This window comes from Dendrobates tinctorius, unplaced genomic scaffold (assembly GCF_039654945.1).
Source record: "Dendrobates tinctorius isolate UK_male_01 unplaced genomic scaffold, ASM3965494v1 ptg000251l, whole genome shotgun sequence".
Classification (NCBI taxonomy): domain Eukaryota; kingdom Metazoa; phylum Chordata; class Amphibia; order Anura; family Dendrobatidae; genus Dendrobates; species Dendrobates tinctorius.
Window position 1 is genome coordinate 8,010,575 of NW_027361918.1, and position 12,807 is coordinate 8,023,381.

The 12,807-nt window shown below is 36.9% G+C and overlaps 16 non-coding genes across 16 annotated transcripts; all 16 read right to left on the reverse strand.

Moving 5' to 3' along the window:
- Positions 1-482: 482 nt before the first annotated feature.
- TRNAG-UCC (transfer RNA glycine (anticodon UCC)) lies at positions 483-554 on the reverse strand. Its single transcript has one exon. It is a non-coding gene; the product is annotated as a tRNA-Gly (tRNA).
- Positions 555-1,323: 769 nt separating this feature from the next.
- Positions 1,324-1,395, reverse strand: TRNAG-UCC (transfer RNA glycine (anticodon UCC)). Its single transcript has one exon. It is a non-coding gene; the product is annotated as a tRNA-Gly (tRNA).
- A 769-nt stretch (positions 1,396-2,164) lies between these two features.
- On the reverse strand, positions 2,165-2,236 carry TRNAG-UCC (transfer RNA glycine (anticodon UCC)). Its single transcript has one exon. It is a non-coding gene; the product is annotated as a tRNA-Gly (tRNA).
- A 769-nt stretch (positions 2,237-3,005) lies between these two features.
- Positions 3,006-3,077, reverse strand: TRNAG-UCC (transfer RNA glycine (anticodon UCC)). The gene has a single exon. It is a non-coding gene; the product is annotated as a tRNA-Gly (tRNA).
- A 769-nt stretch (positions 3,078-3,846) lies between these two features.
- Positions 3,847-3,918, reverse strand: TRNAG-UCC (transfer RNA glycine (anticodon UCC)). Its single transcript has one exon. It is a non-coding gene; the product is annotated as a tRNA-Gly (tRNA).
- A 103-nt stretch (positions 3,919-4,021) lies between these two features.
- TRNAG-CCC (transfer RNA glycine (anticodon CCC)) lies at positions 4,022-4,093 on the reverse strand. Its single transcript has one exon. It is a non-coding gene; the product is annotated as a tRNA-Gly (tRNA).
- A 611-nt stretch (positions 4,094-4,704) lies between these two features.
- Positions 4,705-4,776, reverse strand: TRNAG-UCC (transfer RNA glycine (anticodon UCC)). The gene has a single exon. It is a non-coding gene; the product is annotated as a tRNA-Gly (tRNA).
- A 769-nt stretch (positions 4,777-5,545) lies between these two features.
- On the reverse strand, positions 5,546-5,617 carry TRNAG-UCC (transfer RNA glycine (anticodon UCC)). Its single transcript has one exon. It is a non-coding gene; the product is annotated as a tRNA-Gly (tRNA).
- Positions 5,618-5,720: 103 nt separating this feature from the next.
- On the reverse strand, positions 5,721-5,792 carry TRNAG-CCC (transfer RNA glycine (anticodon CCC)). Its single transcript has one exon. It is a non-coding gene; the product is annotated as a tRNA-Gly (tRNA).
- A 611-nt stretch (positions 5,793-6,403) lies between these two features.
- On the reverse strand, positions 6,404-6,475 carry TRNAG-UCC (transfer RNA glycine (anticodon UCC)). Its single transcript has one exon. It is a non-coding gene; the product is annotated as a tRNA-Gly (tRNA).
- A 769-nt stretch (positions 6,476-7,244) lies between these two features.
- On the reverse strand, positions 7,245-7,316 carry TRNAG-UCC (transfer RNA glycine (anticodon UCC)). The gene has a single exon. It is a non-coding gene; the product is annotated as a tRNA-Gly (tRNA).
- Positions 7,317-8,943: 1,627 nt separating this feature from the next.
- On the reverse strand, positions 8,944-9,015 carry TRNAG-UCC (transfer RNA glycine (anticodon UCC)). The gene has a single exon. It is a non-coding gene; the product is annotated as a tRNA-Gly (tRNA).
- A 769-nt stretch (positions 9,016-9,784) lies between these two features.
- On the reverse strand, positions 9,785-9,856 carry TRNAG-UCC (transfer RNA glycine (anticodon UCC)). The gene has a single exon. It is a non-coding gene; the product is annotated as a tRNA-Gly (tRNA).
- A 769-nt stretch (positions 9,857-10,625) lies between these two features.
- Positions 10,626-10,697, reverse strand: TRNAG-UCC (transfer RNA glycine (anticodon UCC)). The gene has a single exon. It is a non-coding gene; the product is annotated as a tRNA-Gly (tRNA).
- Positions 10,698-11,466: 769 nt separating this feature from the next.
- On the reverse strand, positions 11,467-11,538 carry TRNAG-UCC (transfer RNA glycine (anticodon UCC)). Its single transcript has one exon. It is a non-coding gene; the product is annotated as a tRNA-Gly (tRNA).
- A 103-nt stretch (positions 11,539-11,641) lies between these two features.
- On the reverse strand, positions 11,642-11,713 carry TRNAG-CCC (transfer RNA glycine (anticodon CCC)). The gene has a single exon. It is a non-coding gene; the product is annotated as a tRNA-Gly (tRNA).
- Positions 11,714-12,807: the final 1,094 nt, after the last annotated feature.

Consider the following 12,807-nt stretch of genomic DNA (forward strand, 5'->3'; position numbering starts at 1 on the left):
TCCAAAACTCAAAAATGAACTTTTTGAATCAAAAAAGGTAGCTAAAGTGTGACAAAGAAGAAAAATCACAGCATAAGTCTTACCGAAAAAAGTTATAAAGATTAAAAACACCACTAAACGCAAAATACAATGAGTTGTTCTAGAATTAAACTATCGCTTATTGTTTGAAAAGCAACTATGCTCACCAAGATGACATCAATGCTTACATCAGCATTGATTCCCAGGCAGTTGACCCTGGTTCGATCCCTGGCCAACTCAATATTTGAGGGCTTAAACTAGAATTGCTTTGGTATTGCAGATTAACCCTACTAAGTTTTCAGCAACAAAAAGAGTAGAAAACCATCTTTGTTATATGGTTTAGATGAGAAAGGTGAACAAGCTAAGAAATATTCTCTTTACTTTTTTCTCATTTTGGTGGTTGCTAAACTGTAAGAAGAAAGTTTGATGAGAATAACGAAACACCAAATGAGAAAAACGAGCAATGCGTTGGCCGGGAATCGAACCCGGGTCAACTGCTTGGAAGGCAGCTATGCTCACCACTATACCACCAACGCTTACGGCAACTTGTTGTGTTTTTACATTTTCTGCAATAACACTACAAAAATTGTCCGCAAAAAGTTTTTCGTGTTAGTAAAAAAAAAAAATACCCTTAATTGTTGCCTTGGCCGGGAATCGAACCCGGGTCCATTTGGTGGTCCAGGACCACCAACGCATGAGTCCATTTGCTCAACTTTGGTTTTGTCAGTGAAAGTTACTAATGTGTTAACTAAAAAAAAGAAAGGACCGAAAATGTTGGGAAAGAGACAATTGCTAAAAAAATTTAGAAAAAGGCAAGGCGTTGTCCAAAACTCAAAAATGAACTTTTTGAATCAAAAAAGGTAGCTAAAGTGTGACAAAGAAGAAAAATCACAGCATAAGTCTTACCGAAAAAAGTTATAAAGATTAAAAACACCACTAAACGCAAAATACAATGAGTTGTTCTAGAATTAAACTATCGCTTATTGTTTGAAAAGCAACTATGCTCACCAAGATGACATCAATGCTTACATCAGCATTGATTCCCAGGCAGTTGACCCTGGTTCGATCCCTGGCCAACTCAATATTTGAGGGCTTAAACTAGAATTGCTTTGGTATTGCAGATTAACCCTACTAAGTTTTCAGCAACAAAAAGAGTAGAAAACCATCTTTGTTATATGGTTTAGATGAGAAAGGTGAACAAGCTAAGAAATATTCTCTTTACTTTTTTCTCATTTTGGTGGTTGCTAAACTGTAAGAAGAAAGTTTGATGAGAATAACGAAAAACCAAATGAGAAAAACGAGCAATGCGTTGGCCGGGAATCGAACCCGGGTCAACTGCTTGGAAGGCAGCTATGCTCACCACTATACCACCAACGCTTACGGCAACTTGTTGTGTTTTTACATTTTCTGCAATAACACTACAAAAATTGTCCGCAAAAAGTTTTTCGTGTTAGTAAAAAAAAAAAATACCCTTAATTGTTGCCTTGGCCGGGAATCGAACCCGGGTCCATTTGGTGGTCCAGGACCACCAACGTATGAGTCCATTTGCTCAACTTTGGTTTTGTCAGTGAAAGTTACTAATGTGTTAACTAAAAAAAAGAAAGGACCGAAAATGTTGGGAAAGAGACAATTGCTAAAAAAATTTAGAAAAAGGCAAGGCGTTGTCCAAAACTCAAAAATGAACTTTTTGAATCAAAAAAGGTAGCTAAAGTGTGACAAAGAAGAAAAATCACAGCATAAGTCTTACCGAAAAAAGTTATAAAGATTAAAAACACCACTAAACGCAAAATACAATGAGTTGTTCTAGAATTAAACTATCGCTTATTGTTTGAAAAGCAACTATGCTCACCAAGATGACATCAATGCTTACATCAGCATTGATTCCCAGGCAGTTGACCCTGGTTCGATCCCTGGCCAACTCAATATTTGAGGGCTTAAACTAGAATTGCTTTGGTATTGCAGATTAACCCTACTAAGTTTTCAGCAACAAAAAGAGTAGAAAACCATCTTTGTTATATGGTTTAGATGAGAAAGGTGAACAAGCTAAGAAATATTCTCTTTACTTTTTTCTCATTTTGGTGGTTGCTAAACTGTAAGAAGAAAGTTTGATGAGAATAACGAAACACCAAATGAGAAAAACGAGCAATGCGTTGGCCGGGAATCGAACCCGGGTCAACTGCTTGGAAGGCAGCTATGCTCACCACTATACCACCAACGCTTACGGCAACTTGTTGTGTTTTTACATTTTCTGCAATAACACTACAAAAATTGTCCGCAAAAAGTTTTTCGTGTTAGTAAAAAAAAAAAATACCCTTAATTGTTGCCTTGGCCGGGAATCGAACCCGGGTCCAGTTGGTGGTCCAGGACCACCAACGCATGAGTCCATTTGCTCAACTTTGGTTTTGTCAGTGAAAGTTACTAATGTGTTAACTAAAAAAAAGAAAGGACCGAAAATGTTGGGAAAGAGACAATTGCTAAAAAAATTTAGAAAAAGGCAAGGCGTTGTCCAAAACTCAAAAATGAACTTTTTGAATCAAAAAAGGTAGCTAAAGTGTGACAAAGAAGAAAAATCACAGCATAAGTCTTACCGAAAAAAGTTATAAAGATTAAAAACACCACTAAACGCAAAATACAATGAGTTGTTCTAGAATTAAACTATCGCTTATTGTTTGAAAAGCAACTATGCTCACCAAGATGACATCAATGCTTACATCAGCATTGATTCCCAGGCAGTTGACCCTGGTTCGATCCCTGGCCAACTCAATATTTGAGGGCTTAAACTAGAATTGCTTTGGTATTGCAGATTAACCCTACTAAGTTTTCAGCAACAAAAAGAGTAGAAAACCATCTTTGTTATATGGTTTAGATGAGAAAGGTGAACAAGCTAAGAAATATTCTCTTTACTTTTTTCTCATTTTGGTGGTTGCTAAACTGTAAGAAGAAAGTTTGATGAGAATAACGAAAAACCAAATGAGAAAAACGAGCAATGCGTTGGCCGGGAATCGAACCCGGGTCAACTGCTTGGAAGGCAGCTATGCTCACCACTATACCACCAACGCTTACGGCAACTTGTTGTGTTTTTACATTTTCTGCAATAACACTACAAAAATTGTCCGCAAAAAGTTTTTCGTGTTAGTAAAAAAAAAAAATACCCTTAATTGTTGCCTTGGCCGGGAATCGAACCCGGGTCCATTTGGTGGTCCAGGACCACCAACGTATGAGTCCATTTGCTCAACTTTGGTTTTGTCAGTGAAAGTTACTAATGTGTTAACTAAAAAAAAGAAAGGACCGAAAATGTTGGGAAAGAGACAATTGCTAAAAAAATTTAGAAAAAGGCAAGGCGTTGTCCAAAACTCAAAAATGAACTTTTTGAATCAAAAAAGGTAGCTAAAGTGTGACAAAGAAGAAAAATCACAGCATAAGTCTTACCGAAAAAAGTTATAAAGATTAAAAACACCACTAAACGCAAAATACAATGAGTTGTTCTAGAATTAAACTATCGCTTATTGTTTGAAAAGCAACTATGCTCACCAAGATGACATCAATGCTTACATCAGCATTGATTCCCAGGCAGTTGACCCTGGTTCGATCCCTGGCCAACTCAATATTTGAGGGCTTAAACTAGAATTGCTTTGGTATTGCAGATTAACCCTACTAAGTTTTCAGCAACAAAAAGAGTAGAAAACCATCTTTGTTATATGGTTTAGATGAGAAAGGTGAACAAGCTAAGAAATATTCTCTTTACTTTTTTCTCATTTTGGTGGTTGCTAAACTGTAAGAAGAAAGTTTGATGAGAATAACGAAACACCAAATGAGAAAAACGAGCAATGCGTTGGCCGGGAATCGAACCCGGGTCAACTGCTTGGAAGGCAGCTATGCTCACCACTATACCACCAACGCTTACGGCAACTTGTTGTGTTTTTACATTTTCTGCAATAACACTACAAAAATTGTCCGCAAAAAGTTTTTCGTGTTAGTAAAAAAAAAAAATACCCTTAATTGTTGCCTTGGCCGGGAATCGAACCCGGGTCAACTGCTTGGGAAGCAGCTATGCTCACCACTATACCACCAACGCATGAGTCCATTTGCTCAACTTTGGTTTTGTCGGTGAAAGTTACTAATGTGTTAACTAAAAAAAAGAAAGGACCGAAAATGTTGGGAAAGAGACAATTGCTAAAAAAATTTAGAAAAAGGCAAGGCGTTGTCCAAAACTCAAAAATGAACTTTTTGAATCAAAAAAGGTAGCTAAAGTGTGACAAAGAAGAAAAATCACAGCATAAGTCTTACCGAAAAAAGTTATAAAGATTAAAAACACCACTAAACGCAAAATACAATGAGTTGTTCTAGAATTAAACTATCGCTTATTGTTTGAAAAGCAACTATGCTCACCAAGATGACATCAATGCTTACATCAGCATTGATTCCCAGGCAGTTGACCCTGGTTCGATCCCTGGCCAACTCAATATTTGAGGGCTTAAACTAGAATTGCTTTGGTATTGCAGATTAACCCTACTAAGTTTTCAGCAACAAAAAGAGTAGAAAACCATCTTTGTTATATGGTTTAGATGAGAAAGGTGAACAAGCTAAGAAATATTCTCTTTACTTTTTTCTCATTTTGGTGGTTGCTAAACTGTAAGAAGAAAGTTTGATGAGAATAACGAAACACCAAATGAGAAAAACAAGCAATGCGTTGGCCGGGAATCGAACCCGGGTCAACTGCTTGGAAGGCAGCTATGCTCACCACTATACCACCAACGCTTACGGCAACTTGTTGTGTTTTTACATTTTCTGCAATAACACTACAAAAATTGTCCGCAAAAAGTTTTTCGTGTTAGTAAAAAAAAAAAATACCCTTAATTGTTGCCTTGGCCGGGAATCGAACCCGGGTCCATTTGGTGGTCCAGGACCACCAACGTATGAGTCCATTTGCTCAACTTTGGTTTTGTCAGTGAAAGTTACTAATGTGTTAACTAAAAAAAAGAAAGGACCGAAAATGTTGGGAAAGAGACAATTGCTAAAAAAATTTAGAAAAAGGCAAGGCGTTGTCCAAAACTCAAAAATGAACTTTTTGAATCAAAAAAGGTAGCTAAAGTGTGACAAAGAAGAAAAATCACAGCATAAGTCTTACCGAAAAAAGTTATAAAGATTAAAAACACCACTAAACGCAAAATACAATGAGTTGTTCTAGAATTAAACTATCGCTTATTGTTTGAAAAGCAACTATGCTCACCAAGATGACATCAATGCTTACATCAGCATTGATTCCCAGGCAGTTGACCCTGGTTCGATCCCTGGCCAACTCAATATTTGAGGGCTTAAACTAGAATTGCTTTGGTATTGCAGATTAACCCTACTAAGTTTTCAGCAACAAAAAGAGTAGAAAACCATCTTTGTTATATGGTTTAGATGAGAAAGGTGAACAAGCTAAGAAATATTCTCTTTACTTTTTTCTCATTTTGGTGGTTGCTAAACTGTAAGAAGAAAGTTTGATGAGAATAACGAAACACCAAATGAGAAAAACGAGCAATGCGTTGGCCGGGAATCGAACCCGGGTCAACTGCTTGGAAGGCAGCTATGCTCACCACTATACCACCAACGCTTACGGCAACTTGTTGTGTTTTTACATTTTCTGCAATAACACTACAAAAATTGTCCGCAAAAAGTTTTTCGTGTTAGTAAAAAAAAAAAATACCCTTAATTGTTGCCTTGGCCGGGAATCGAACCCGGGTCAACTGCTTGGGAGGCAGCTATGCTCACCACTATACCACCAACGCATGAGTCCATTTGCTCAACTTTGGTTTTGTCGGTGAAAGTTACTAATGTGTTAACTAAAAAAAAGAAAGGACCGAAAATGTTGGGAAAGAGACAATTGCTAAAAAAATTTAGAAAAAGGCAAGGCGTTGTCCAAAACTCAAAAATGAACTTTTTGAATCAAAAAAGGTAGCTAAAGTGTGACAAAGAAGAAAAATCACAGCATAAGTCTTACCGAAAAAAGTTATAAAGATTAAAAACACCACTAAACGCAAAATACAATGAGTTGTTCTAGAATTAAACTATCGCTTATTGTTTGAAAAGCAACTATGCTCACCAAGATGACATCAATGCTTACATCAGCATTGATTCCCAGGCAGTTGACCCTGGTTCGATCCCTGGCCAACTCAATATTTGAGGGCTTAAACTAGAATTGCTTTGGTATTGCAGATTAACCCTACTAAGTTTTCAGCAACAAAAAGAGTAGAAAACCATCTTTGTTATATGGTTTAGATGAGAAAGGTGAACAAGCTAAGAAATATTCTCTTTACTTTTTTCTCATTTTGGTGGTTGCTAAACTGTAAGAAGAAAGTTTGATGAGAATAACGAAACACCAAATGAGAAAAACAAGCAATGCGTTGGCCGGGAATCGAACCCGGGTCAACTGCTTGGAAGGCAGCTATGCTCACCACTATACCACCAACGCTTACGGCAACTTGTTGTGTTTTTACATTTTCTGCAATAACACTACAAAAATTGTCCGCAAAAAGTTTTTCGTGTTAGTAAAAAAAAAAAATACCCTTAATTGTTGCCTTGGCCGGGAATCGAACCCGGGTCCATTTGGTGGTCCAGGACCACCAACGTATGAGTCCATTTGCTCAACTTTGGTTTTGTCAGTGAAAGTTACTAATGTGTTAACTAAAAAAAAGAAAGGACCGAAAATGTTGGGAAAGAGACAATTGCTAAAAAAATTTAGAAAAAGGCAAGGCGTTGTCCAAAACTCAAAAATGAACTTTTTGAATCAAAAAAGGTAGCTAAAGTGTGACAAAGAAGAAAAATCACAGCATAAGTCTTACCGAAAAAAGTTATAAAGATTAAAAACACCACTAAACGCAAAATACAATGAGTTGTTCTAGAATTAAACTATCGCTTATTGTTTGAAAAGCAACTATGCTCACCAAGATGACATCAATGCTTACATCAGCATTGATTCCCAGGCAGTTGACCCTGGTTCGATCCCTGGCCAACTCAATATTTGAGGGCTTAAACTAGAATTGCTTTGGTATTGCAGATTAACCCTACTAAGTTTTCAGCAACAAAAAGAGTAGAAAACCATCTTTGTTATATGGTTTAGATGAGAAAGGTGAACAAGCTAAGAAATATTCTCTTTACTTTTTTCTCATTTTGGTGGTTGCTAAACTGTAAGAAGAAAGTTTGATGAGAATAACGAAACACCAAATGAGAAAAACAAGCAATGCGTTGGCCGGGAATCGAACCCGGGTCAACTGCTTGGAAGGCAGCTATGCTCACCACTATACCACCAACGCTTACGGCAACTTGTTGTGTTTTTACATTTTCTGCAATAACACTACAAAAATTGTCCGCAAAAAGTTTTTCGTGTTAGTAAAAAAAAAAAATACCCTTAATAGTTGCCTTGGCCGGGAATCGAACCAGGGTCAACTGCTTGGGAAGCAGCTATGCTCACCACTATACCACCAACGTATGAGTCCATTTGCTCAACGTTGGTTTTGTCAGTGAAAGTTACTAATGTGTTAACTAAAAAAAAGAAAGGACCGAAAATGTTGGGAAAGAGACAATTGCTAAAAAAATTTAGAAAAAGGCAAGGCGTTGTCCAAAACTCAAAAATGAACTTTTTGAATCAAAAAAGGTAGCTAAAGTGTGACAAAGAAGAAAAATCACAGCATAAGTCTTACCGAAAAAAGTTATAAAGATTAAAAACACCACTAAACGCAAAATACAATGAGTTGTTCTAGAATTAAACTATCGCTTATTGTTTGAAAAGCAACTATGCTCACCAAGATGACATCAATGCTTACATCAGCATTGATTCCCAGGCAGTTGACCCTGGTTCGATCCCTGGCCAACTCAATATTTGAGGGCTTAAACTAGAATTGCTTTGGTATTGCAGATTAACCCTACTAAGTTTTCAGCAACAAAAAGAGTAGAAAACCATCTTTGTTATATGGTTTAGATGAGAAAGGTGAACAAGCTAAGAAATATTCTCTTTACTTTTTTCTCATTTTGGTGGTTGCTAAACTGTAAGAAGAAAGTTTGATGAGAATAACGAAACACCAAATGAGAAAAACAAGCAATGCGTTTGCCGGGAATCGAACCCGGGTCAACTGCTTGGAAGGCAGCTATGCTCACCACTATACCACCAACGCTTACGGCAACTTGTTGTGTTTTTACATTTTCTGCAATAACACTACAAAAATTGTCCGCAAAAAGTTTTTCGTGTTAGTAAAAAAAAAAAATACCCTTAATTGTTGCCTTGGCCGGGAATCGAACCCGGGTCCATTTGGTCGTCCAGGACCACCAACGTATGAGTCCATTTGCTCAACTTTGGTTTTGTCAGTGAAAGTTACTAATGTGTTAACTAAAAAAAAGAAAGGACCGAAAATGTTGGGAAAGAGACAATTGCTAAAAAAATTTAGAAAAAGGCAAGGCGTTGTCCAAAACTCAAAAATGAACTTTTTGAATCAAAAAAGGTAGCTAAAGTGTGACAAAGAAGAAAAATCACAGCATAAGTCTTACCGAAAAAAGTTATAAAGATTAAAAACACCACTAAACGCAAAATACAATGAGTTGTTCTAGAATTAAACTATCGCTTATTGTTTGAAAAGCAACTATGCTCACCAAGATGACATCAATGCTTACATCAGCATTGATTCCCAGGCAGTTGACCCTTGTTCGATCCCTGGCCAACTCAATATTTGAGGGCTTAAACTAGAATTGCTTTGGTATTGCAGATTAACCCTACTAAGTTTTCAGCAACAAAAAGAGTAGAAAACCATCTTTGTTATATGGTTTAGATGAGAAAGGTGAACAAGCTAAGAAATATTCTCTTTACTTTTTTCTCATTTTGGTGGTTGCTAAACTGTAAGAAGAAAGTTTGATGAGAATAACGAAACACCAAATGAGAAAAACGAGCAATGCGTTGGCCGGGAATCGAACCCGGGTCAACTGCTTGGAAGGCAGCTATGCTCACCACTATACCACCAACGCTTACGGCAACTTGTTGTGTTTTTACATTTTCTGCAATAACACTACAAAAATTGTCCGCAAAAAGTTTTTCGTGTTAGTAAAAAAAAAAAATACCCTTAATTGTTGCCTTGGCCGGGAATCGAACCCGGGTCCATTTGGTGGTCCAGGACCACCAACGTATGAGTCCATTTGCTCAACTTTGGTTTTGTCAGTGAAAGTTACTAATGTGTTAACTAAAAAAAAGAAAGGACCGAAAATGTTGGGAAAGAGACAATTGCTAAAAAAATTTAGAAAAAGGCAAGGCGTTGTCCAAAACTCAAAAATGAACTTTTTGAATCAAAAAAGGTAGCTAAAGTGTGACAAAGAAGAAAAATCACAGCATAAGTCTTACCGAAAAAAGTTATAAAGATTAAAAACACCACTAAACGCAAAATACAATGAGTTGTTCTAGAATTAAACTATCGCTTATTGTTTGAAAAGCAACTATGCTCACCAAGATGACATCAATGCTTACATCAGCATTGATTCCCAGGCAGTTGACCCTGGTTCGATCCCTGGCCAACTCAATATTTGAGGGCTTAAACTAGAATTGCTTTGGTATTGCAGATTAACCCTACTAAGTTTTCAGCAACAAAAAGAGTAGAAAACCATCTTTGTTATATGGTTTAGATGAGAAAGGTGAACAAGCTAAGAAATATTCTCTTTACTTTTTTCTCATTTTGGTGGTTGCTAAACTGTAAGAAGAAAGTTTGATGAGAATAACGAAACACCAAATGAGAAAAACGAGCAATGCGTTGGCCGGGAATCGAACCCGGGTCAACTGCTTGGAAGGCAGCTATGCTCACCACTATACCACCAACGCTTACGGCAACTTGTTGTGTTTTTACATTTTCTGCAATAACACTACAAAAATTGTCCGCAAAAAGTTTTTCGTGTTAGTAAAAAAAAAAAATACCCTTAATTGTTGCCTTGGCCGGGAATCGAACCCGGGTCCATTTGGTGGTCCAGGACCACCAACGTATGAGTCCATTTGCTCAACTTTGGTTTTGTCAGTGAAAGTTACTAATGTGTTAACTAAAAAAAAGAAAGGACCGAAAATGTTGGGAAAGAGACAATTGCTAAAAAAATTTAGAAAAAGGCAAGGCGTTGTCCAAAACTCAAAAATGAACTTTTTGAATCAAAAAAGGTAGCTAAAGTGTGACAAAGAAGAAAAATCACAGCATAAGTCTTACCGAAAAAAGTTATAAAGATTAAAAACACCACTAAACGCAAAATACAATGAGTTGTTCTAGAATTAAACTATCGCTTATTGTTTGAAAAGCAACTATGCTCACCAAGATGACATCAATGCTTACATCAGCATTGATTCCCAGGCAGTTGACCCTGGTTCGATCCCTGGCCAACTCAATATTTGAGGGCTTAAACTAGAATTGCTTTGGTATTGCAGATTAACCCTACTAAGTTTTCAGCAACAAAAAGAGTAGAAAACCATCTTTGTTATATGGTTTAGATGAGAAAGGTGAACAAGCTAAGAAATATTCTCTTTACTTTTTTCTCATTTTGGTGGTTGCTAAACTGTAAGAAGAAAGTTTGATGAGAATAACGAAACACCAAATGAGAAAAACAAGCAATGCGTTGGCCGGGAATCGAACCCGGGTCAACTGCTTGGAAGGCAGCTATGCTCACCACTATACCACCAACGCTTACGGCAACTTGTTGTGTTTTTACATTTTCTGCAATAACACTACAAAAATTGTCCGCAAAAAGTTTTTCGTGTTAGTAAAAAAAAAAAATACCCTTAATTGTTGCCTTGGCCGGGAATCGAACCCGGGTCCATTTGGTGGTCCAGGACCACCAACGTATGAGTCCATTTGCTCAACTTTGGTTTTGTCAGTGAAAGTTACTAATGTGTTAACTAAAAAAAAGAAAGGACCGAAAATGTTGGGAAAGAGACAATTGCTAAAAAAATTTAGAAAAAGGCAAGGCGTTGTCCAAAACTCAAAAATGAACTTTTTGAATCAAAAAAGGTAGCTAAAGTGTGACAAAGAAGAAAAATCACAGCATAAGTCTTACCGAAAAAAGTTATAAAGATTAAAAACACCACTAAACGCAAAATACAATGAGTTGTTCTAGAATTAAACTATCGCTTATTGTTTGAAAAGCAACTATGCTCACCAAGATGACATCAATGCTTACATCAGCATTGATTCCCAGGCAGTTGACCCTGGTTCGATCCCTGGCCAACTCAATATTTGAGGGCTTAAACTAGAATTGCTTTGGTATTGCAGATTAACCCTACTAAGTTTTCAGCAACAAAAAGAGTAGAAAACCATCTTTGTTATATGGTTTAGATGAGAAAGGTGAACAAGCTAAGAAATATTCTCTTTACTTTTTTCTCATTTTGGTGGTTGCTAAACTGTAAGAAGAAAGTTTGATGAGAATAACGAAACACCAAATGAGAAAAACAAGCAATGCGTTGGCCGGGAATCGAACCCGGGTCAACTGCTTGGAAGGCAGCTATGCTCACCACTATACCACCAACGCTTACGGCAGCTTGTTGTGTTTTTACATTTTCTGCAATAACACTACAAAAATTGTCCGCAAAAAGTTTTTCGTGTTAGTAAAAAAAAAAAATACCCTTAATTGTTGCCTTGGCCGGGAATCGAACCAGGGTCAACTGCTTGGGAAGCAGCTATGCTCACCACTATACCACCAACGCATGAGTCCATTTGCTCAACTTTGGTTTTGTCAGTGAAAGTTACTAATGTGTTAACTAAAAAAAAGAAAGGACCGAAAATGTTGGGAAAGAGACAATTGCTAAAAAAATTTAGAAAAAGGCAAGGCGTTGTCCAAAACTCAAAAATGAACTTTTTGAATCAAAAAAGGTAGCTAAAGTGTGACAAAGAAGAAAAATCACAGCATAAGTCTTACCGAAAAAAGTTATAAAGATTAAAAACACCACTAAACGCAAAATACAATGAGTTGTTCTAGAATTAAACTATCGCTTATTGTTTGAAAAGCAACTATGCTCACCAAGATGACATCAATGCTTACATCAGCATTGATTCCCAGGCAGTTGACCCTGGTTCGATCCCTGGCCAACTCAGTATTTGAGGGCTTAAACTAGAATTGCTTTGGTATTGCAGATTAACCCTACTAAGTTTTCAGCAACAAAAAGAGTAGAAAACCATCTTTGTTATATGGTTTAGATGAGAAAGGTGAACAAGCTAAGAAATATTCTCTTTACTTTTTTCTCATTTTGGTGGTTGCTAAACTGTAAGAAGAAAGTTTAATGAGAATAACGAAACACCAAATGAGAAAAACAAGCAATGCGTTGGCCGGGAATCGAACCCGGGTCAACTGCTTGGAAGGAAGCTATGCTCACCACTATACCACCAACGCTTACGGCAACTTGTTGTGTTTTTACATTTTCTGCAATAACACTACAAAAATTGTCCGCAAAAAGTTTTTCGTGTTAGTAAAAAAAAAAAATACCCTTAATTGTTGCCTTGGCCGGGAATCGAACCCGGGTCCATTTGGTGGACCAGGACCACCAACGTATGAGTCCATTTGCTCAACTTTGCTTTTGTCAGTGAAAGTTACTAATGTGTTAACTAAAAAAAAGAAAGGACCGAAAATGTTGGGAAAGAGACAATTGCTAAAAAAATTTAGAAAAAGGCAAGGCGTTGTCCAAAACTCAAAAATGAACTTTTTGAATCAAAAAAGGTAGCTAAAGTGTGACAAAGAAGAAAAATCACAGCATAAGTCTTACCGAAAAAAGTTATAAAGATTAAAAACACCACTAAACGCAAA